General features: G+C 38.1%; 1 pseudogene; it reads left to right on the plus strand.

Moving 5' to 3' along the window:
* Nucleotides 1-23,387, plus strand: LOC108291077 (annotated as a pseudogene).
* The last annotated feature ends 1,276 nt before the right edge of the window (nucleotides 23,388-24,663 follow it).

The following is a 24,663-nucleotide window of genomic DNA, read 5'->3' on the forward strand; positions in this document are numbered from 1 at the left end:
ATGCACAAGTTTGTCCCTATTTTATCAAAAAATAACTTACAGTGGAACAGGACAGACCTTCTGGTGAGTAACCTGAAGGTCTTTTGCTGTCACTCACTCACTGATGTGAATGTCAAGAAGACAGTAGAAGTCGTTACAGAAGATAGAGTATTGCTGATTGGCAAGCAGGCCTGGTTTTCAGCTTCCAGAAACCAAAATTCTAACTGTTTATCTCAGCTTCCAGAAAACAAGTTTCTTAAATGTTTTGGACTTGGCATCTTAGATAAGAGATGCCATAAAGGCCTCCTCCCAGTCCTTGGGCTGACAAACTACCACATCCGCAGAGCTCTGTCCCAGTTTGGGTCCATGTTGCACAACAAGGGAAGAAACATAGAGAAGAACTGGCTGGAAAAACTCATATCAGACTCTTCCCACATGTTTCCAGTCTCCCAGGAAGGGATTCCCATCTATGCATCTGTGCACAAAAAAAAAGTCCTAAAAATGATCAAAGTAAAGGGTTTACCACTTGTAAATAAGAAAAACCCAATCACCAGGGGTAGCTCTCAAGTCTACCTTATATCATTGGTACAAGAACTGGTCAAATCGGGAAGTGACAGCTCTTCGCCCCTTCATGATCGGACTCCCTCCTCTGTCTGTTTCGCTGAATCTCCCATCACCATTAAGATCAGTACAGGTATAGAATGATGAAAGAAGATAGGGAAGTGTCGGTTTGGGGAAATGGTGTACTATCTTCAATGGCATCCCAGGAACCCCCCTTCCACAGGAAGGCCACTTGTATTAGTCCATTCTCACACTGCTATAAAGAAAAGCTTTAGACTGGGTAATTAATAAAGGAAAGAGGTTTAATTGACTCACAGTTCTGCATGGCTGGGGAGGCCTCAGGAAACTAAATCACGGCAGAAGGCAAAGGAGAAGCAGACACCTTCTTCACAAGGCGGCAAGAGGAAGAAGTGAAGTGCAAGCAGAGGAAAAACTGCCACTTTTAAAACCAGCAGGCCTCAGGAGATTCACTCACTATCACAAGAACAGCGTGGGGGAAAACACTCCCATAATCCCATCACCTTCCATCAGGTTCCTCCCTGGATTAAAATTTAAGATGAGCTTTGGGTGGAGACACAGAACCAAACCATATAAACCATTCTTTCTCATAAACTTTTAAGAAGATGGAGACTAAGAATTCCAAGTGAGGTATTGGAGGCCTGAGTCAGGGCAGTCTGGATGGATTCAGATGTACACAGGAGATTCACTAGCACTGGAAGGGACTATGGGGAATTCTGCACCAAGGTGGAGCCATGGGGATGGGAAGATCTCAACCCTTCCCACGGCTCTTATCAGATAACAGAAATTCCTGGGTGAGTACTGGACCCTACTTCCCTGAAGGACAAACTGCAGAAGTTACCTTACTTGAGGATGTTGTCACTGCTAAATTGAAGGTAAAGCATTCCTCCCCTACCCCCCATTTAAGTTAACTTTTGACATTTTTCATAGCACTTTTACTTCTGCTTTCAATAATTTTTTGGATTCTCTCAAAAGTCTCTCCAGGCATGCAGAGCAGGTATCAGTTGCATTTGACAGGCGAGGAAAGTCATCACAGAAAAGCCTTTGGTTGTTGTAAGCAGTTAATGGGCTGCAGAATACGAAGCCACTAGCAGAACTTGGCATATAACAAGTGCTCGAAAAACATGTTTCTTTTACCCCTCTTCCTCTTTGACCCAGTATCAAAGTCTTTCTAACGATTGCTCTTTCCTGTAGCATCTGAAATGTTATCTCACTGTTGTTCAAGCTTCAACTGCAACCTAGATATAGGAATCACTTCCACAGACACAAATTTGGGATAGAGACTCTGACTGCTCCTATCTGAGACCTGTAGGAAATAACAGGGGCATAGTCAGTGTCTTTGAGTCAATCTTTACCTTGGGGCTCATTTGGATTAAATCAAAGAAAAAAAAAAAAACCCAAATCTCTGTAGAAAACCAGCAATAATGATGAACAGAGAGGGGTGAACTGGAGAAAGTGAATGTATGGGAGCAATCCTCCACTCCTTCAAATGAGAACCATCACTCTCAGATGCTCCTTCTCCTAGCTCTGCTTGGGGACAAGGCCAACCCTATCCTGTCTGGCCTTGAACACATATGTGCATGTACATGTACACATACAGATACACATATACACATACACATACACACACACAGATTTAATCATCCCCAGCACAACTCCCTTCACCCACTCTTGGTGGTTGCTCACTGTGGCAGGTGCTGATCGGTTGCTATGTGGATAACCTAAGCCCATTGGGAACTTACTTCTGCCCCCACCTGTGGTGACTGACACGCCAGTACATCTTGGACAGAACAAAGAAGTATATTAGTTCTTCTTTGTTCTGTCCAAGATGTACAGGGGAGAGTGGGTCAGGGGGCCTCCTCTACATTGCTGTGCCTCTCGGCTATACTCTGGGCCCCACGTTCATCATCATCCATAGGGCTGTGTTGGCTCCATATTTCAAGCTGGATGAGTGGGGGATTCAGGTACAGCCTGGACTCAGACGCAAGGCAAGTTTGGAGGTGGGAGTTGGTTGGTTGTGTGAGGGTAGGGGCTGAGTGATGGAAAGAAGGTAAGGGACACTTGAGGGCTAATAGTGGGCTGGGCAATATGGACACAGGGTCCTTAGAGCCCTGAGAGAAAGATGGAAAAGGAACAGCGATTTGCGTTTCATTCCACAGGAAAAAAAAAAAAAGATTTTGTTAATCACCATGTTATCTCTCAATGTGGTCAAAGTGCTACCATTTAAACCCAGAAAACCTGGTGTGGGGCAGGCTAAATTGAAGGTAAAGCATTCTTTCCTTGACCTCCCCCCCATTTAAGTTAACTTTTGACATTTTTCATAGCACTTTTACTTCTGCTTTCAATAATTTTTTGAAATTGCTCAAAAACTCCAGGCATACAGAGCAGGTATCACCTTCATTTAACCTTTATTCCCAGATCAGACATCCCTGGAGAAGGCGAAGAGGCGTAACAAGGAGAATCCAGCTCCCTGGGGAGAGGTGGCCATGGACACCATCATCCTGACCATGCCAACAGCAAACCTCCAGGCAGTACAGGACCTGGAGCCCATGCTCTGCCTTTGGGACAAGATAATGCACGCTGTGACCAGGCTGGTAGCCGAACCATTCCCTTTCTGCCATCCAGAAAGCATTGTTGCTGATGTGCATATCTCAGTTGGTGGGTCCCTTTGGGGAATGCTCTGAAAATGTATTTTCCAATTGAACAAACATAATTGAATTACAATGCATAATGTTGCTGGGATCAGTGGGCGAAATGGTGCATAACAACACTTAGGATCTTGTAAATCATGTTCACGGGTAAACAGGTGACTTATCATTTAAATTTTCTAGAAAAGATGAGTCACAAGATGGTAAGAATGGGGGGAAAAATAAATCCAGAATCTTCCTATGTGGCCTTATCGAAGAATTTAATGGGGTCAGAGTTGGCAATAGAAAGTGGCCAGACGTAGGGGTAGGGAAATTCTCAATAGCTTTGAGTAGAGAAAGAGATTTTGTTTGTTCTTGAGAAAATGTAGGTCTCTAGAAAAAAAAAAATGAGTAAGCCCATTTACCATTCTCAGGCTTTCAAAAAGATTCCATAAAATGAATGAAGACTAAATTGGAGAGGCGAGAATATTACACTCTCCCCTTCGAGTCCCAAATCCAAACACAGGACATTCTAGCACACCACTCACCTAAACATGGAGATAAAATGAATTATGACACTCTCAGTCACTCACATTCTATGTACATGTGTTCTTCAAGGTCAAGTGTGGATGAGGCACTGAAACAGTATCTAAGAAACTAGAAAGGAGAATTCGCTGAGGGGTAAAGTCAGGTGCTCTTTTGATTAATCTTGGATTACTCAAAGTGTCCTAGGTCTCTTGGGATGGTGGGGGAGATATAATCTACAAAGTACATCATTTATCACCTCATCTCTTCTTCCCTAGTGCTTTCTCCAGGTCTCTTGCATTCTGGATACCCCATCACATGCTAGCTGCCAGCAGGGCCAAGACTCCTTGTTGAGAAAAACATAAGGTCTGCTGGTATGTGGGCTGTCACCCAAGACCTGGGCCACAATCATCAGCAAGTCAGATGGCAGTTCTATCCACAGAGGCTGTCTACACCCTCTGGTCAGTCTATGTGCATGAGACAGTTCTGGGAATCCCAAGGCTTCTGGCCCATCCCACTCCGAGACCTGAATGTCAGAAGCCAAGGATGAAAATGTACCTGGACAAAGAAGCCCCCCTGATAACTGGACTATGTGGACAGTTCTAGAAACATATCTTCAGGTACTGAGCAGAAGTAGGAGATGATGGGGACTGCCAGACCCCGCAGTTGTACTGTATGATCACTTAAACCCCACAGTTTTTACGTTCCTGGTGATCCCAAGAGCCCTATAACTCCTTCCCACCTCCACCAGCTATGGGAGTGCACCACCTCCCCTGGACATGGGAAACTGAGCTGCATGGTAGTGTGTCTCTGTGGCTCAGGTTTTACACATCTAAAATGGATAATGAGTAGATCATGAAACATGTCCCTCTCCTCTCTTCCGCCTCAGAACTCTGTGGAAATAAATGAAAACAAGTGAATCACAGTGAAAGGAAAACCCTAACAACACAGGTCTGGTAATACAATCACGTGGTGGAATGTCAGCTTCGCCAAACACTTGTTTCTCCTGAGCTATTATTGTAGCTCAGCAGATAATGACATCACCTCATTTTAAAAATGCATTTAAAAATCCGTATATTTGGCACGAAAGCATGTCTTTGACTTTTGCTCTCTCTTTATAATTCCAAAGAGCCTGAGATTACTTTCAGACTATACCATTTTCCTTATTAATACATAATCTGTCTGAAGATCTGCATGAGACAGTCATAGTGTCAGCCAGAAGTCTGACATCCAATCTCATTTCAAAGCCCCTGGAAACAGATTCTCTTCACTGCCTTTTACGTAGACATCCACTGCTCTGGGGTCTGAGACTTGAGTCCATGACAGGCAAACACCTCCCTGACTCCTCATACTTTATTCATATCCCCATGGTCAAAGTTAAGTCCTGAGCACCTCTCACCTGGACTGTTCCAGTAACCTCCTCACTAGTTTCCCTACCTCTAGCCACAATCCCAACTGACCTGTCTCCCAGAATGCTGCCAAATTAACTGTAAATTTCAGCTTAAAACCTTTCAGTAAATTCCTGTTGCCTTCAGGTAGAATGCCAAACTCCTCATGAGCTGGCTCTGCCTTCTCCTCCTGCCTAAAGTTCCAAGTTCCTTCTCCAGCAAATCCAAACCGATGATTGTTTTCAGAACATTTCACCACGGTTCATGTTTCTGTGCATTTACAAATGCTACCCTTTCTTCCTGAAATGGTTTTGCTTTCTTTCTATTACAGGAAAACACCTGTTCATCTTTACCCCTTGTCCCATACCCCAAAAGAAAAAGAAAGAAAGAAATACCTGATACCGGGTAATTTACAATGAAAAGAAACTTAATTGGCTTATGGTACTGCAGACTGTACAGGGAGCATCTCTTCAGCCTCTGATGAGGCTTCAGGAAGGTTTTATTTTTGGCAGAAGTCAAAGTGGGAGCAGACGAATGTCTCACATGGCAGAGCAAGAGCTCTCGCTCTGCCATGTGAGACATACAATCATTTATAAATATGTGTAGTGGGGGAACTGCTACACATATTTATAAATGACCACATCTCCTAAGGACTCACTCACTATGGTGAGGATAGCACCAAGCCATGAGCAATCCATCCCATGTCCCAAACACCTCCCATCAGGCCCTGCTTCCAATGTTGGGGATTATAATTCAATGTGAGATTTGGTGGGGACATATATTCAAACTATATCACTGTGCTTCAAGTTGGAGTGTCTTCCTGGAAATTAAAGCTTTGATGTAATAAGCAGATTTCTTGAAGATATATTTCATAAAGGTATTGAGTTGGGGGAGTGTATTGATTTATATATTTACCTTCAAAGCACTCTTTTGAATAACTCTCTCAGCATAGAAGACTACATACATCTACCTCACCTCTACAGATGGGAGCAGCCACACAGCCAACTGAGCACCCCGTGTTGTTTCTTTGAGAAACAAACAACTTGCTGAGAGTTAGAAGTTTGGTGTTCTAGAAAATTTGGTGTTGATGTCAGAAAGATAGATCAAGGCAAGAAAATGCAATAAATATTGGCTTGAGCCACTCAAATCACTGCTTTTTGGTCAAGAACATGTGCTAGGATCTTCTGTGCTGAAGGATCGATGCCATCGCAAATCCGTGATGAATGGGTATTACTAAGCCAAATGGTCATAATTAATTCTCAGCAACATGTGAAGAAAACTAAATTTCAAACTGGAAAACTAACAAGTGATAGAGTAAGAATGTGAAACAAATCATTGAATTCCAGATGCAGTGTCCTTAACTGAGAGAACAGAGTCATAGCTATTCTTTCTGTAATTGCAAGAGCGCAAGATATACTTAAAGTGGAAAAAAAAGATACACAAATGTACTTTTCTTTAGTGGCTTTTTTTGCTTTTTCATCTGTTCTATGAATCTTTATTCTGAGAGCTGCCTTTACTTTTTCTCTGATTGAAATGGAGCTGAAAACCAAGGGACCCCAGCATTCTCATCATCAGAGTAGCCAGTCTTAGCGCTCCATGCCCTGGACCCTGTGGCTTGACTATGGATGTTCAAATGACCCAAGTGTGACCAGTCAGTGTCCAGATAAGTGAAAAAGGCATTAATAAAGAATTTCTTTCTTTCTGAGATCATGGTTTCTATGAACCATTTAAGCCTGGAATTTCCTTTCAATATTATCTTCACACAAAGAAAGCTTGATGGACAATAAGTACCATCACCCCCCAACTCCCACCCCTACCATACACACATAAATAAATGACAAATCAAAGGCAAAGAGCAATACCCCTAGGGATATTGTTAAAGAATCTAGATAACAAGACCATTCAAAAGCGGGTGAAGGATATGAACACTTTACAAAAGAAGACATATATGAGGCCAACAAACATATGAAAAAATGCTCATCATCACTGGTCATTAGAGAAATGCAAACCAAAACTACATTGAGATACCCTCTCATGCCAGTTAGAATGGTAATCATTAAAAAATCTGGAGACAACAGATGCTGGGGAGGATGTGAAGAAATAGGAATACTTTTACACTGTTGGTGGGAGTGTAAATTAGCTCAACCATTGTGGAAGACAGTGTGGCAATTCCTCAAGAGTCTAGAAACAGAAATTCCATTTGACCCAGCAATCCCATTGCTGGGTATATATCCCAAGGATTATAAATTGTTCTATTATAAGGACACATGCACACGTATGTTCACTGCAGCACTGTTTACAATAGCAGACTTGGAACCAACCCAAATGCCCATCAATGATGGACTGAACAGGGAAAATGTGACACATATACACCATGGAATACTATGCAGCCATAAAAAATGATGAGTTCGTGTCCATTGTAAGGATGAACCTGGAAACCATCATTCTCAGCAATCTGACACAAGAACAGAAAATCAAACACCTCATGTTCTTACTCACAGGTGGGTGTTGAACATGAGAACACATGGACACAGGGAGGGGAGCATCACACACTGGGGTCTGTGGGGGGAACTAGGGGAGAGACAGCTGGGGGTGGGAAGTTGGGGAGGGATAACATGGGGAGAAATGCCAGATATAGGTGATGGGGAAGAAGGCAGCAAACCATATTGCCATGTATGTACCTATGCAACAATCTTGCATGTTCTTCACATGTACCCCAAAACCGAAAACCCAATAAAATATATATTTTTAAAAAGAAGAATCTAGATATAGTACTAAAGCTGATTAAAGCTCCAAGTCAACACCTAGACTTTTTTATTTCCATAACCAATAAATTTTTTTTGTTTGTTTTGTTTTGCTTCTACCTGTTTCAGTTGAGTTTCTATCACCTGTCATCAGGAAATTACAACTAAAATATTTTCCTTTCCTCAAGTCCTCTCAAGCTTGCTGTTAGAGCAGTGTGACATCTGTCTTTTCTCACAGATTTGCCCTGGACCAGACCCTCTTGGTTTAATGTCTGTGTCATCTACTCATGATGGGTGGCCACAGCTCAACAGGAGTCAGAACAGTGATGATACAAGCTGGTTGCCAGTTTACTGCTGATGGCAAAGATGGCCAATGGTTACCAAGGCCCCTGGCCCTACAACTCAATGATTCCAAGACTGCACACTCTCCTCCTTTTACAAGTGCCTTTGGAAACATAGGTTAAACCCCCAAAAATCCAGCTTTTAGAAGACAGGGGCTTGGTTAGAAAGACTGACGAATGGTTCTTTGTCTCCTCAATTTAAAGATAATTTCTTCAAGAAAACTATGCACACTGTTTACCTGCAGTCAGACCACCCATGCTTCATTTAATACTTCTCATCCCATTTACAGTTAATGTTAATTTGGTATTCTCTTACCCCACTAGAAAATATGTTTCATGATGGCTGATGTCTATAGCTCTCAGTCATGTATCCCCGATACCTATCACAGTACCTGACACATCAAAAGCTTTCCATAGGTATTCAGGGACTGAATAAAATTTTACAAGACTGATCAAGGATTTCCAGCTCCTGTCTCTGTTTGATATCCTACAGGGGCCTGTGATATTTGCTGAAATCAAAGAAATGCTTTTATTATTCTAGAAGAAAGTTGCATTATGACTTTAATATCTCCCCAATTTTTTTCTATCTTGTAACCGGCTATAAAACTTTAGGTCATACTGAACATCAGATTGTATAAGAGGAAATTTTGCAATGGTCTCCTTTTCCCCTTTTATATACGCAAGAATCAGTACTTATGAGAATATTTTTAGCAACATTTTTGTGGAAGACGATGATGAAAACTTTCAAGGGATATAATTAGCTTTTAATTAAATTTATTGGCCCTTGACATTGTGTGGTCCTTATCTTCACTTCTAACCATGTCTGTTTCTTCTCTCTCCTCACTTGAACGTCAGCCAATATTATTTCTGGAGACACTCTTCTCTGAATTATCAACCCGTCTTGTCCTGCTTTGTGCCACTACATTCTGGATCAAGGGCATTCCTCTAAATTGGAAGATCCCCAAGCCTCTTTATATAACTCGAGTCTTTTCCTGACTCTCCTGAAGATGGCACCCTAAGCACGGTCTCCAGCCTCTTCAACTTCACCCTACGTTACTAGAAAGACAGATCTTTTCTAAAACTCTAACATTAAAAAAACAGAAGGCAGGCTCCTCCTAAAAGATCCAGAGAGATGGTATCACATGGTAAAAGAAAACCAAGAACCCGCCCAGAGCAAAGTGCTGCAAAGAGCAAGAATGGCCACAAGAGGTCTTGCAAGTCCAGAGGGAGCAGATTGGGGGAACAGATAAGTCTCAGGAATGCAAGAATAATGTATTCCTAGTACATCTATTTGTTCTCTGAATTCACAGATTACAAGAAAAAAAACCTTTATGCTCATGCCAAAAAATAAATTGAAAAAATCCAAGTCCCGATGATGGTTAAACATTAGCAGCACAGTAAAGTAGAAAGAAACTTCCTATAAGCAGTAGTATATCTACCAGAAACCTTCGTCAAGCATTATACTCAGTTCTAAAAAGTCAGATGCATTCACGTTAAATTCATAAACAAAAGAGGAATGTTCACTCTCAGTGTTACCCACCACATAGTCATAGAGGTCTTATCAGTGCTTTAAGATAAGAAAAAATAAACAAACTGGATGGAAAGAAATAGAAGTCATAATATTCAGGAAATATGATCCTTTATAATTTGAGGGTGGATCTAATAGACTTAGTTAATGAATTTGATGTGATAGGGACAGGTAAAGCAAGATAAATGATGGTACCTAGGCTTTAGGATTGAGCTGTCTGTGTTTTTCAGAACTGTAACTGAGATAATGGAAAATGAGGGTATGGGATTAAGAGAAAATTTCAGCTAGACAGTTTGATATATGAGTCTAGACTTTAGAGGCTTGGGGTACAGAATTAAGAGAAGATATTAGCTACGCAGTTTAATATATGAGTATAGACTTTAGAGCAGAGCTCAGGTCTGTAAAAATAAATTTAGAAATCATCAGAAAATAGATAGTATTCAGAGCTTTAGGCCAAATTGAATTGCTCAGGACATTGAGAATAATGCAAACCAACATTTTGAGGCAAAGAGAGAAAGAGATTTGGAAAACTAGCCCTGTAAGATAAGAGGAAAGCCCAAGTTTATTATAGGATCACAGAACTGTGGGAGAGAAATTTTTTTTTTTTTTTAGGGGAAGAAGAGCAAGATGTCAACAGTCATATGTTGTTGAATGCCTATAGGGAAATCATATAAATAAAGATGAAAAATAACCTTGAGATCTATCCATATGTGATCTATTGGTAACCTTGATGAGGTACATAGCAGATAAGTTAGAAACCCAGCTAGAGTGGTTTGAGTAGATCAGGGAAATAAGGAATTTGAGAAATCTCTTTCAAAATGCCTTTGATACATTGTTCTTGGTAAGGAAGCAGAGAAATCAAGGGATAACCAGAGAGATAAAGGACCCAGAGAAGAGCTTATTTTTTAAGGTGATGAGATACTAGAGAGTGTTTTTACATAAATGTAAATAATCTAGTATGGAGATAGAGATTATGACTTATGTGTTGGAAAGGGGAGGAAGTAAATTAAATTTAATATTATATGAAATTATAAAGTAGTTTGGAAGGAAAACCAGTTGGATAAAACATGATCGATAAGTCAGCCTGGCAAACTAATTTTCTATCAGCTCATTTGGATTTGAAGTTTGTTCTATGCTTGATTTTTAAGACTTATATGTAAAAACTACATATTTTTCCTTTAAATAAATTTGATTAGCTCAGAGTATTTTGGTGTTTTTGTTTGTTTGTTTGTTTTGTTTTGAGACAGGCTCTCACTCTTTCACCAAGGCTGGAGTGCAGTGGGACCACAGACGCATGCCACCATGCCTGGCCAATTTTTGTATGTTTGGTAAAGACGGTGTTTCACCATGTTGCTCAGGCTGGTCTCAAACTCCTGAGCTCAAGCAAGCCGTGAACCTGCCTTGGCCTGTCAAAGTGCTGGGATTACAAGCACAAACCATCACACCCAGCCTGAGGTGACTTTTTAACTAGCAAAACATCTGTGGTTTTCCCTCAGTACTGGTACCTTACTTCCAAGTATGTCTTTGGCATCTGGGATGCACCAGTATTAACAAAAGGCTTTTATTAATAGCTCATAGTTCAAAACCTTTTGTGGATAACAAAGCGCGGATTTGGCTAGAATAATACAGACTGCCTCTCTGCTCTCAATTCACTTGATTCAGTTTAATTTTAGCCAGAGAAGGGGGCATTTTTCATTTTCTTTTTCTGTTTTGGCTGCTCGGCATTTGGATTCTAATTCTGTAAGGGGACCTCTAAAACAGTCGGAGTCTTAGTGGAAGATAGGCCCTTCCTCACAGTGTACTAGCTAAAAATACCAAATACATATATTCCTTCCCCTCACTCCTATAGCTAGAGTGTAGTCAGTTCAAGTCCCTGAGGCCAGTGACTCTTCCGCCGACGACACCAGCAAGGTGTGAGTGTATGGAATCAACTCTGCTGGTGGCATCTGTTGGCCAGTGGCCACAGCAATAGCATCGTAACCAATTCTGGTGGCATAATTTTGACTGTATTTCTAAATATCCAGATCCTAGTTCCTAGTGTATTCAGGCTTGGTTCTCCATATACTCTACCAACTATGAGAGCAATTCAGATCACATCTAATAAACTCCTACCTTGCAAAGTTAACCAAGGCCTCCTTTTTTGTTGATTGCCAACCAAGATCCCTGAGTGATACACCAGATATAACACACCTGCGGTATCCTCAGGACAACCCAACAGCCTTTTCCCCCAAGAATTCCAGTTCTTGAAATTTCTGGAAGCCCAGATAGTACCTCCATTTTACCCTTTGTATTGTGTTCTACTTAGCTCACAATGGTCTAAATTTTTTTCAGAGTTAAATATCCATTTATTGTGAAGATAAAGGTGTCTGTGTTGTGACCCCTGCATGCTGTGAAAAAGTACCATGTCTAACTAATGTTAGTATGAAAAAACTCACCGAGAGGGCATAGAAACTCATGAAATATTAGTTGTTGAATTCAAGAGTGAGACTCAGTTTTAGAGTCTCATATTTTTGGAACATTTCAAAGGACTTAATATTTTGGTTAAAAAAAGAAATGTATATATTCTACAATAATGATAAACATATCACTTTGCTACAATTGGTCTTGGATTTTTCCCTCCTTTCTTACTGCTTCAGCTTTGCCATTTTGCTTTGTTCTTCATGCTGTGGTTCATCTTCCTTCCAAGCTTTCAGACTAAACATTCTATTCCTTTACCTTTTGAAAAAAAAAATGGTTGTGAATGTGTTTCTTTTATAGTAAGTACTGAAAAACTATAAGCTTTAAGCCAAAAGGACAATACTTCTTTCAAAATCCTTCCTTTAACAAATGATTTTTCAGAGCATTAAAAAGACCATAAAGAGACAGTATGTTTTCCCCAGCCACTGAAGGTATGATGAATGGCACATCCTGAGAGTGAATGGAAGAGCCACTTTATAAAGTCTAAAGAACAAATATTTGGGCTTAGTTATGGACTTCACACTAACCAGAGATATAAGGCATTTTAACTGAATGACAATGAACCAAACTAATTCTATAAAGTGACAAGGGCAAACACTGAGGACCTCCACTGTGAAATATCTTGCAGTGAAAGCTTGGAAGGCAGTCAGACTTGCCTCAACATAAAAGCCAAACTCTTTTAGAAAATAAATTATCAGAGAGGACTTACTTTTATGTGAGAATAGTTCTTTTAAAAATATATTTTGATCTTTTTCTTGAATACAAATATGATTTACTAATACGACTTGTCTTTTTCATTCTCTAGATAGCAATGATTTCAAGCGAAGAGGCAAATGGAACTCAGAATAAGTAATCATAAACAACGAGCATAGAATAATTTCAATAATTTTTGCATTTGCACACAAAAAATGAGTTATTAAAAGCATAGCCCCCTTCAAGTTGTAATTCAAACACATAAAATAATTTGACTTCAATAGGCAAAGCAAATGACACTTACTTGGAAATTTCTAAGGTGCTTACAGAAAGTCAAGGAGAAGACTTCAAATGAAGAAAAATATGTCTGACTAATAGTGAATAAAACTCTTATTGATTCAAAAAGTATTGTTGAATGAAATCTTTTCAACATCCTAAATATATAAAGGTCTAAATCTTGACCACCTCAAGTTCTTTTCAGAAGCAGGCAGAGGAAAAGAGAGAAAGAATGAATATAAGAACATATACATCCAGAGTATACAACTCCAGAAGACAGGATTTACTCCTGTTTCATCTTTGTGTGTACTTTTCCCCATGGTTAACTTTTCCCCATGCACTAGAAGGCTCAGTCTTTGTTGCAACAATAATCTCAGAAATAACTAGGAAACAGTGCAGAATAGTGGAGAGAGACCTTAAATAGAGCTCAAGAAAGATAACGCATCCTCTTCCTTTCTTTACTATGTTGAGATACTCTCTTAGAATTACTTTTTTATTTGAAAAATGAAGAGTCAAATAAACTCTAAGTACCTTTCAGTTCAGAAATTCTTTGCTTTGAAAATAAATATACTTCAGATTGAGTACTAGAATTCAGAATTCTGCTGTGAAAGTTAAAAAATAATCATATCTTTGGGAAGAAAAAAATGGGGTTATATTTTATTTTTTCCACTCAGTCAGTGGAAGAAATGGGGGTTTCCTTAATTAGTAAAATTGCACATTTCAATATGTTCATGTTTGCACACAGAAAGGTGCTGAGTACCTGCCATGGCCATACTGCAATGTCTATTGCAAATGTTACTTCTAGGGGGTGGCAGGGGGCAACTATACCCACAGTCTCATGGCATTTCCTAAGCCTGTTTTCCTTCTCAGGGTTAAACTCACTGATGCAAATTGCCCAGCTGGGTTTTAATTAAACCTCTACTCCCACTTTCCTTTGGGCTTTTCGATCATATACACTTCTCTTCCCCCTCTTTTCCCCTTGGTCCTCTCTCTTTTCCCTAAACTCCCTCCATGTAGGCCCATGGTGAGGAGAGCTGACATTAATGAGGTCCCAGGAACTGGTTCAAAGCTTGCTGTAAAACTTTAAATTACACCCTTGAGATGTTAAGAGTTTGTAATTAGAATGCATGGTTTGAAATGAACTAACATAACCCTGCCATCTATCTGGCATAGCCCAGTTCCCATGAGTCTGCTGGTCTCTAGGTGCTAAAGCTCTGCAGAGCAGGCTGTTTCTAACCATTGACCATCCTGTCCCAAAAGTGGGCAATATCTTCCTTGAACATTTTGGGAAGTGTCCCAGATTCTCTTGTCGAACCTTTAGAATGTGTTTAATTTTTCAGCCATGAGAATAGGCTGCTTTCATTGTGGAAGACAGTGTGGCAACTCCTAGAACCAGAAATACCATTTGACCTAGCATTCCCATTACTGGGTACATACCCAAAGGATTATAAATCGTCCTACTATAAAGACACATGCACACATATATTTATTGCGGCACTATTCACAATAGCAAAGACTTGGAACCAACTCAAATGCCCATCAGTGATAGACTGGATAAAGAAAATGTGTCACATACACCATGGAATATTATGGAGCCATAAAAGAGGAAGAGTTCATGTCCTTTGCAGGGACAAGGAGGAAGCTGGAAACCATCATTCTCAGCAAACTAACACAAGAACAGAAAACCAAACACCACATGTTCTCATTCATAAGTGGGAGTTGAACAATGAGAACACATGGATGCAGGGAGGGGAACATCACATAACAGGGCCTGTGGGGGGGTGGGGGACAAACTAAAACCTAGATGATGGGTTGATGGGTACAGCAAACCACCATGGCACATGTATACCTATATAACAAACCTGCACATTCTGCACATGTATCCCAGAACTTAAAATATAATTTTAAAAAAAGAAAAGATTAATTTCATAATGAGATATTTATATTACATTAAATATAATAAAATATTTTAGAAGTAATTATAATGTAAAAATTTTATATTTACACGTGAATACACAGCTGGGACTAAGAGTTATTATTATAACCTTATTTTATGTTTATTTAGGAAGTTACAGGATATTTAGTTACCCTTGTACCCATTAGGAGGAAAAATTGGGGGATATAAATAAATACCTTTATGCTTGAGTTTAGAAACCACTTGGAAGAAGTTGTAACATCCAAGGATTGTGAATATTCAAACACAGTGTATCTAGTCTAATCTATCTAAAATTACAACTCTGGAAATTTAGATTGCAAATAATACCCGATTAACACTCCTGAAATTTCGAGTCTCTCACACATAGAAAGATAAAAATTCACAGCTATATTGATAATTAACTATGTTAAGGAGCTCTTAACATTTAGTTTGTGCTTATCTCACAAACTGGGAAAGAGAGCTGATGAGAATCCTCAGTACAATCAGTACGACAAATATAAGATAAGCAATCCTGTCAGTATGTGTGATATTGCTTTAAGAAAAGACATGGAACTTTTCATGTGTCCTCACTGCCACAATATGTGAAAATATGTTTTACGTTCTGAGAAAATTAGAAGCAGTTGGGCCAATGAAAAGTAATCTGTGGCCTGAATACTGCTACTGCTCTGAACTCATCTCCACCACTCCCTTCAACTGCTGCAATCCTTTCCAATTTCAAGCATGACCCTTCCTCGATGCCTTTGCACTTTTTCTATCCTCTGTTTGGAATGCAGTTTTCCCATATATTTATCATGCCTTCAGCTCTATGTCAAATATTACCTTTTCATAGCAAAAGTCACTAACCATCCCAAGTAAAATAGTATGGCATTCCCACATCTTTCTTTACCCTACTTTTTCTTTCTCTTCATGGCACTTACTGTCACCTGACATATTTATTTATATATTTGGTTTATTGGCTGTTTTTACCCACTAAAACAGAAATTTCATAGATCAAATGTTTTATCTGTGCTGTCCACCGCTATATCCCCAGTGCTTAAATTCATACCTGGCACATAAGTAAAGGCTCAATATTTGTTGAATTAGTGAAGAAATTAATGACTTTGTTTCAACCTGTTGAGAGATTGCTTGCGATATGCTGTAAGTCTAGACCATGTGTCCTATCCATCTTGTTGTTCATTTTTATCAATGGCATAGGATCAAGAAATATTAGTGGCCCAACAGACTGTATGCTGTCTTGGAGCCCAGCAATGCTGGGGCTGAGGCTCAAGAGAAGTGCAGGCTGCGTCCCCAAGGTCTAGGCGTGAGTGACTCTGGGCTATCACACCTGGGGCTAAGGTGCAGTGCTGCTGGGGCTGAGATGCAAGTGGTGCATACATTCCCCATCCAATGGCCTATGCTTTTGCCACTGAAGGCAGCATTACCCTCCACAGTGGCAGGGTAGCAGCACAGTTACTGCTTCCCCATGTAAGCATTCTACCAGTGGCCTGGGGATAACCCCATCCCTGCGTACCATGAGTGGCTCCTCCACACACCATTGGAGGCCTGAGGACAAGGCCACCTGACCAAGATTCACCCCTTCCCCATATAAGAGCACATGGTCTAGGGGCCAGGGTACTTCCTAACTCAGTTCACCATCATCAGAACCTAAACACTCCTCCCAGGGGCCTCAGATTGGGCCTACTCACCAAAATAAGAATACTATAATTGGCACTTATCTGCATGTGCCACCTGCAGGCCTAAAGACTGTCCCACGCAGCTCATTGCAGCCACTACCAACACCTGCACATACTTCTTAAGACCCAGAGAATTGTTCTACCACTGACTCTACCATTACCTATGTCATGCGGGTTGCCCAGAGGTCCAAGAACCTGCCACCCACCTTGCCCAAAGTTGCCACTACCAGCATCTTAGTAAGCTACCAAAAGGCCCAAAGCTTAGCCTGCCTGGGCCCATTAATACTAGCACCAGTTTACACTGTCTCCCTGCTATCCAAGAAAATGGATGTTCAGCCCAATACTGGTACCAATGGGACTGAAAAACTGGCCTACCTGGCTTCCCAGTTCCTAACAGAACTTCACTTCAGCTTCCAACTGTACCCTAAGCCACCAAGATATCACTGATGCTGTTAAAGTTACACTGCTGCACGCACCTAGAATCAAAGCCAAAAATCTTCTACCCAACAAACCTCATAGATACATCTTCAAGAAAGTCTTCCTCTATAAAAGCAAATTCAACAAGTTGGAAGAAAATCTAATATTATTTCAGATGTTTCAATATCAATGTAAGAAGAATACAAGAAACATGAAAAAGCAAGGAAATATACACCTCCAAAAGAACACAATAACTCTTGAGCAACAGATTCCAATTAAAAAAAGAATGAAATTATAGGAAAAGAATTCAAAATTTTAGTATTAAAGAAGCTCACTGGAATACAAGAAATTTCTGAAAAAATACAAAGAAATCAGAAAACAATTCAGGATATGAATAAATAATTTGCCAAAGATAGACACAATAAAAAAAAACAAGCAGAAATTCTGAAGAATTCTTTAATGAAACACAAAATATATTCGAAAGCTTCAACAAAAATAGACTAGATCGAGCAGAAGAATCTCAGAACTTGAAAACAAGTCTATTGAAATAACATAGCCCAGTAAAAATAAAGAAAAAAGAATGAGAAAATTCTTCATAGCATATGAAACACATAAAGTGACCAAATATTTGAATTACTGGGATCTCAGAAGGTAGAGAGAGAACATAAGTATTAGAAAACTTATTCAACATAACAATGCATAAAAACTCCCCAAGTCTAGCAAGATATTTAGGCATCTAGATACGAGAGGCTCTGAGATTCCCAAACAGGTACAATGCAAAAAAGTTTTCATGAAATATTACAGTCAAAATGCCTAAAGTAAAATATGCAGAAAGAATTCTAAAAACAGCGATAGAAAGCATATAGTCACCTTTAAAGGAATACCCTAACAATGAATTTCTCAATAGAAACCTTTCTACCAAAAAAGAATGGGATGATATATTCAAAGGGGTAGGGAAAAAAAATACTGCCAGCCAAGGATCTATTTCCATCAAATTATTCTTCATAAATGAAGAAGAAATAAAGAAGTCTTTCCCAAAGAAGCAAAAACTGAGTAAATTCATCACCACTCAACTGGTCCTCCAAGAAATGCTCAAGGCAGTCCTAAACCTGGAAGAAAAAGATGGCATTTACCATCACAATAACACATGAATGTATAAAATTCATTGGTAAAACAAACACACAAATGAGAGAGAAAAATAACTCACGTGGTACCACCATAGAAAACTATCAAACCACAATAACAAACAATAGAAGAAAAAGAAAGGGATGAAGACTATACACAACAACCAGAAAACAATGAACAATATGGCACAAATAAAACTTCACCTACGGCCGGGCATGATGGTTCACACCTGTAATCCCAACACTTTTGGGAGACCAAGGTAGGTGGACCACCTGAAGTCAGGAGTTCGAGATCAGTCTGGCCAACATGGTGAAACTCCATCTCTACTATATATATATATATATATATATATGTAATGTAAAAATTAGCCAGGTGTAGTGGCACACACCTGTAATCCCAGCTGCTTGGGAGGCTGAGGCAGGAGAATCACTTGAACCTGGGAAGCAGAGGTTGCAATGAGCCAAGATCATGCCACTGCACTCCAGCCTGGGCAACAGAGTGAGACTCCATCTCAGAAAAACAAACAAACAAACAAATAAAACCACTTCACATATAAAAAATAACCTTAAATGTAAATGGATTAACTTGTCTACTTGAAAGATAGAGACTGGCTGAATTGATTAAAAAGTATATATATGATCTAATGATGTGTTGCCTACAAGAAACACATTTTACTTGTAAAGACACACACAGACTGAAAAAAAAAAGAATTAAAAAAGATATACCATGCAAACAGAAATCAAATGTGAGCAGAAGTTTATTTACTTATATCACATAAAAGAGACTTTAAGTCAAAAACAGTAAGAAAAGGCAAAGAAGGTCATTATATAATGATAAAGAGATTGATTCAGCAAGAGGATATAATAATTGTAAATACATATGCACCTAGGACTGCAGTACCCCGATTCATAAAGCAAATATTACTAGATCTAAAGAGAGAGATAAATTCTAATACATCAATAGTGAGGGACTTCAACACCCCACTCTAAGCATTGGACAGATCATCTAGATGTAAAATCAACCAAAAATATTAAATTTAACTGGACTATAGACCAAATGGACCTTACAGACATTTTATTCAACAACTGCAAATACCCATTTTTTTTCTCCTCAGCATGTAGAACATTTTCAGGATAGATCACATTTTCAGCCACAAAAGAAAAAGTCTCAACAAATTTTTAAAACTTGAAATTATATTAAGTATCATCCCATACAGCAGTAAAATAAAACCAAAAATTAATACAAAAAACAAATTTGTACTATGCCCATCAGTGATAGACTGGATAAGGAAAATGTGGCACATGTACACCACGGAATACTATGCAGTCATAAAAAAGTATGAGTTCATGTCCTTTGCAGGGACAAGGATGAAACTGGAACCCGTCATTCTCAGCAAACTGACACAAGAGCAGAAAACCAAACACCACATGTTCTCACTCATAAGTACATGTTGAACAATGAGAACACATGGACATAGGGAAGGGAACATCACACACCAGGGCCTGGGGGTGGGGGCTAGAGGAGGCTAAGTGTTGTTTTGTGAAAGTTTGTTTTAATTATATGTAAATGGGCTTTTTGAGCACATAATGAGATATTATATAAAAAGTATTTGTTACTATAGGTCCCGGCATTTTTTTTAAAAAAAACAATGGCCTACAATGTTGATCCTTAGGAATCAACCCAGAACTTCCAGTAAATAAAAATACCAGAAGAAAACAATGAATTGGAAAAACAGTGAAAGAGAAGCAAAGAGAGACTCAATGACCAAAGAGTTGTTTCCTTCAAAAAAGTTTATAAATTAATAGTGACTAGCCCTATTAGCCAAGATAAAAAGAGAGAAGACACAAATTATAAATTTTAGGAATGAAGGATGGAAAATTATTTCAGATTCTAGTCATTTATAAACATAAAAATAAATCATACATGTGTCATACATGACACAGCAGCAAAACTCATTGAAGAAGAAATAGATATCTTGAATAATCTACTATACATTAAAGAAATTGAATTTGTGATTTAAAATTCTCAAAAAAAATCTTCAAGTCCAGATGGCTGCACTAACAAGTATTTCCAAACATTTCAGAAAACTGTAATATAATTATACACAATTATTTTTCCATAAAATAAAAAGGGAGGGAATGTCACCCAGCTCACTTTATGAAGTCAGCATTACCTGATACTAAAAACAAAGACATTACAAGAAAACTACAGACCAAATATCCCTCACAGCATAGATATAAAAATATTCAATAGAATGCTAGTAATTGCAATCCAACAATATGTAAAAAAAAAAGATAACAGATCATTACCAAGTGAGGTTTATTTCATCATGCAAAGATAGTTAAATATTCAAAACTTAATTAAATTAATTCACCACATCAGTAGACAAAAGAAGAAAAACATTGCTTATCTCAAGAGATGCAGAAAATCATTGGACAAAATTTGAAATCCAATCATAACAAAAATCCTTAGCAAGTTAATAATAGAAAGGAACTTCTTCAAACTGAGGAAGAGTGTCTTCAAAATGGCCTACTAACATCAGAGTTAATGGTAAAAGACCAAATGCTTTACCCCTAAGATCAGGAATGAGGCTGACAAGTTTATTCTTACTATTCTTTTTAGCCACAATGAAAATTCTAAGAGTAATAAGAAAAGAAATTTTTTAAAAGATATACAGATTGGAATGGAAGAAGTAAAAATGTTTCTCTTTGCAGATGACATGATTGTATATTTAGAAATTTCCAAAGAATCTGCAAGAAAGGTGTTAGAACTAATAAGTAAATTTAGTAAGGTCAATAGCTAGAAGGTCAATGTAAATTTAGTACACAAAATCAATCACGTTTCTATCTACATTCTACATACTACCAATAGAAACTGAAAAATTTAAAGCAGTGCTATTATAATAATAATGAAAATAAGAAATACTTTGGTATAAATTTAATAAAATATGTTTATACAGATATTACAATTTACATATTGAAAACTCCAAAATGCCAGTGAAAGAAATCAAAGATCTAAACAAATATGAGATCTTCCTTGTTCAAGATTTGCAAGTCTTAACATTGTTGTGTTAATTTATTAATGTTAATCATAATTAACATTCCATAGATTCCATGCAATCTTAGTAAAAAATCCCAGTAAGACTTCTACTTGTAGAAATCGACAAGCTAATTTTAAAATTTCTGTGAAAAAATCAAAGGAAATACAAGAGGTGATATAATTTTAAAAAGAACAAAGCCCTAGGACTTAAGTATTTCATTTCAAGACACATTAATCAAGATGTATAAATCAAGATTAAAGTATAAAGCTATATTAATTAAAACAATGAAGTGTTGGTGAAAAGATAGACACATAAACCAATGTAACAAAACAGAGTCCAGATAAAGACTCACATGTAAATGATCAATTAATTTCTGACAAAGGTACAATGAAAACTCAGTGGAAAAAAGATAATTTTTTCAACAAGTGGTCTGAAAAAATTGAAAATCCATTTGCAAAAATGTTTAAATCTTGACCCATACCTCACACCATATGTTAAAATTGAATCATAAACTAAAGTGTAAAAATAAATAAAAATTCAGAAGAAATCATAAGACCACAAATTTGATACCTTGGATTAACCAAAGACTTATTAGATATGAAATCTAATCTCAATCCATGAAGATAAAATTGATAGTAATTCATCAAAGTTAAGAACTTCTTCTCTTTGTAAGACACTGTTCAGGACATTAGAAGACAAGCTATACACCAGGAGAAAATATTTGCAAAAGACATTCCTGATAAAGAACCTGTATCCAAGATTTCTGCCTCTCTTCCCAGTGTGGTCACCACTTCAGCCCACTCAGGATATTGGCAGGAGCTGGGGTACTAAGTATTGGTAAAAAACTGAATGAGGATAAAGCAAAGTCCATGAATTATTATGTAGGCCAGAGAAAATCCTCTTGCAGTCCAAGGACCAGATAACAGCAGGGAATGCAGTTAGAAAGAATCACCTGGAAGGAGAAGCTGCAATCTCAAATAAAATTACCAGTTGTAATTTTCAGCTGTTACAGGAAACAAGTGTCAAAACTGCTTTCACCAGAAAATGTGGGAGATAGCTTTTGCTGCTCCCAAGTGTGAAATGATTCCAACTGAATGAGTTTGTAGAAGATTCTTTTCTCAAAAGAAATCCTGATGACAAGGAAGAATATAAGTTTTACCCACCAAAAGTGGAGATGTTTTTCAAGGATGATGCCAGTAATGACCCACAGTCGTCTGAGGAACAGCTAATTGTTCCAAAATTTTGCTTTGGTGGACTTCCTATAGACCAAACTGAAGTGGATATCACATCATACAACATAGGTTCTTTTTGAAATACCGGAGAAATCCTGGTTTCCCCAGAACTGTACACTAGTTGATATGAAGATCAAATTTGGTGCTGATGTAGCCACCAAAAAAATTGTTCTTGCTGATGTTATTGATAATGATTCCTGGAGACTCTGGCCATCAGGAGATCAAACCCAATAGAAAGACAAACAGCCTCATCAGGACCCCAAAAAGTAACTCCTGAAGGGCTTAAGATGGTTAGAAAATAATAAATAATAATAATAATAAAATAGAGTGGGTTGCAGAGAGAGAAGAGTTGCTTTTGAAATTAGAAAGTCCGTGCAGGATGGTAGTCTTGGTAGGATCTACTTCTGATCTTGGCCACTGTGAAAAAATCTTGACATTCCATGTGAACTTCAAGTAACATCTGCATATAAAGGACCAGATAAAACTCTGAGGATTAAAGCTGAGTGTGAAAGGGATGGCATTCTCACTGTATTTGTGGCAATGGCAGGCAGAAGCAATGGTTTGGGACCAGTGATGTCTGGGAACACTGCATATTCCGTTATCAGTTGTCCTCCCCTCTAGCAGACTGGGGAGCTCAGGATGTGTGGTCTTCTCCTTGACTACCCAGTGGTCTCGGCAGCTCAACCACCCTTTCTCCAGAAGGATCAGCTCAGTTTGCTGCTCAGATATTTGGGTTAAACAACCATTTCCTATGGGGCAAACTCTGAACAAGCATTTTGAACACATGGATTTTCTTGAAGCAGGTTGACAAGGAAATCAGAGTGTAATTTACAAGAAAGAATGCCATTTCTTTTTTTGGGGGCGGGGAGTGGGGACTACAAATGTCTAATTTAGCTGCAGGAAAATCAAGCAAGATGAAAATATGATGCTAAATTAGAGAACACAAATATAATGTCTTAGTGAATAAATGCTTCTCCAGATCCATAGGTAGGTAGAATATCTGTTCATATTTATTAATATTTTCTTATAGGCAGAGAAGTTACTATAAGGACATTTTCAAATTACTCTCTTATCCACTGTATGGTCTTTGTTAGGTGATAACATAATTAAAGAAATTTCTTTTATAAATGCTAATAATGTTAATAATGTTCTATCATAAGGCTCTAGAGTTACTACCTGACTTTCTATATGTCGATCCATGAGTTTTAGAAAGTAAAACTGGTTATGTTTTAGGTGATAAGAGCAATATAGTTCTCATTCACTCTATGGCCTTTACAAAATTCTAAGGGTATACTTTTAAATTTTCAATTAGTATTTCAGAAAGTGATTTCTATTTACATGTACATCTATAGATAAGTTTTGATTTTCTTTTTGAAAAAAGTTGAGATTGGATAGAAAACAAGGTAGAGGAATACTGTTGGACCCATGGAAAGGGGACTTTTCTGAGACCTTCTCTGTTGGTTGTTAGGGGAATTTTCCATGGAAAGAGTGGAGTTACCTTTGCCATGCCAAATGAAAGATTTAGTAAATCTTACTTGGCTATGTAAAAACAACAACAACAACACTCAGTAATAAAGTGAACAATATGATTTTTAAGATGGTCAAAATATTTTATTAGACATTGCACCAAAGAAGGCATACAGATAGCAAACACAGGCAGAGACACTCAATATCATTTGTAGTAAAAGTTATCTTCTTTATACTTCCTGCATTTAATTTTTTCTACTATTACTAATATTGTATATTACTTCTGTCAGAAAAAATAATTTTAGAATTAGTATGAGTAATTTTATAATCATGCTTGTATTTTTTAAATCATGGAGAGCAAAGATTGTTGAGAAAATACACTTATTTTTATGGATGATGGGTTTTTTTATTTCTTCACACTTTCAACTTTCATTTAGTGAACATATGTTACTTTTTATCCTAAAAAAAAGTTAAAAATAAATTTTACAAGCATGGGATAGGAAAACTCTGTCTTGTTAATAAATGAAGTGGAAAAATCTCTGTACCTTTAGTTGTTCATAAGTTGAAAATGAGCAACATGACGTATCTTTAAACGCAAACTTCCATGTTAGCTGGCATAATACATGCTATTCTGGG

The sequence above is a fragment of the Cebus imitator genome, unplaced genomic scaffold, assembly GCF_001604975.1.
Source record: "Cebus imitator isolate Cc_AM_T3 unplaced genomic scaffold, Cebus_imitator-1.0 Scaffold446, whole genome shotgun sequence".
NCBI classification, from domain to species: Eukaryota; Metazoa; Chordata; class Mammalia; order Primates; family Cebidae; genus Cebus; species Cebus imitator.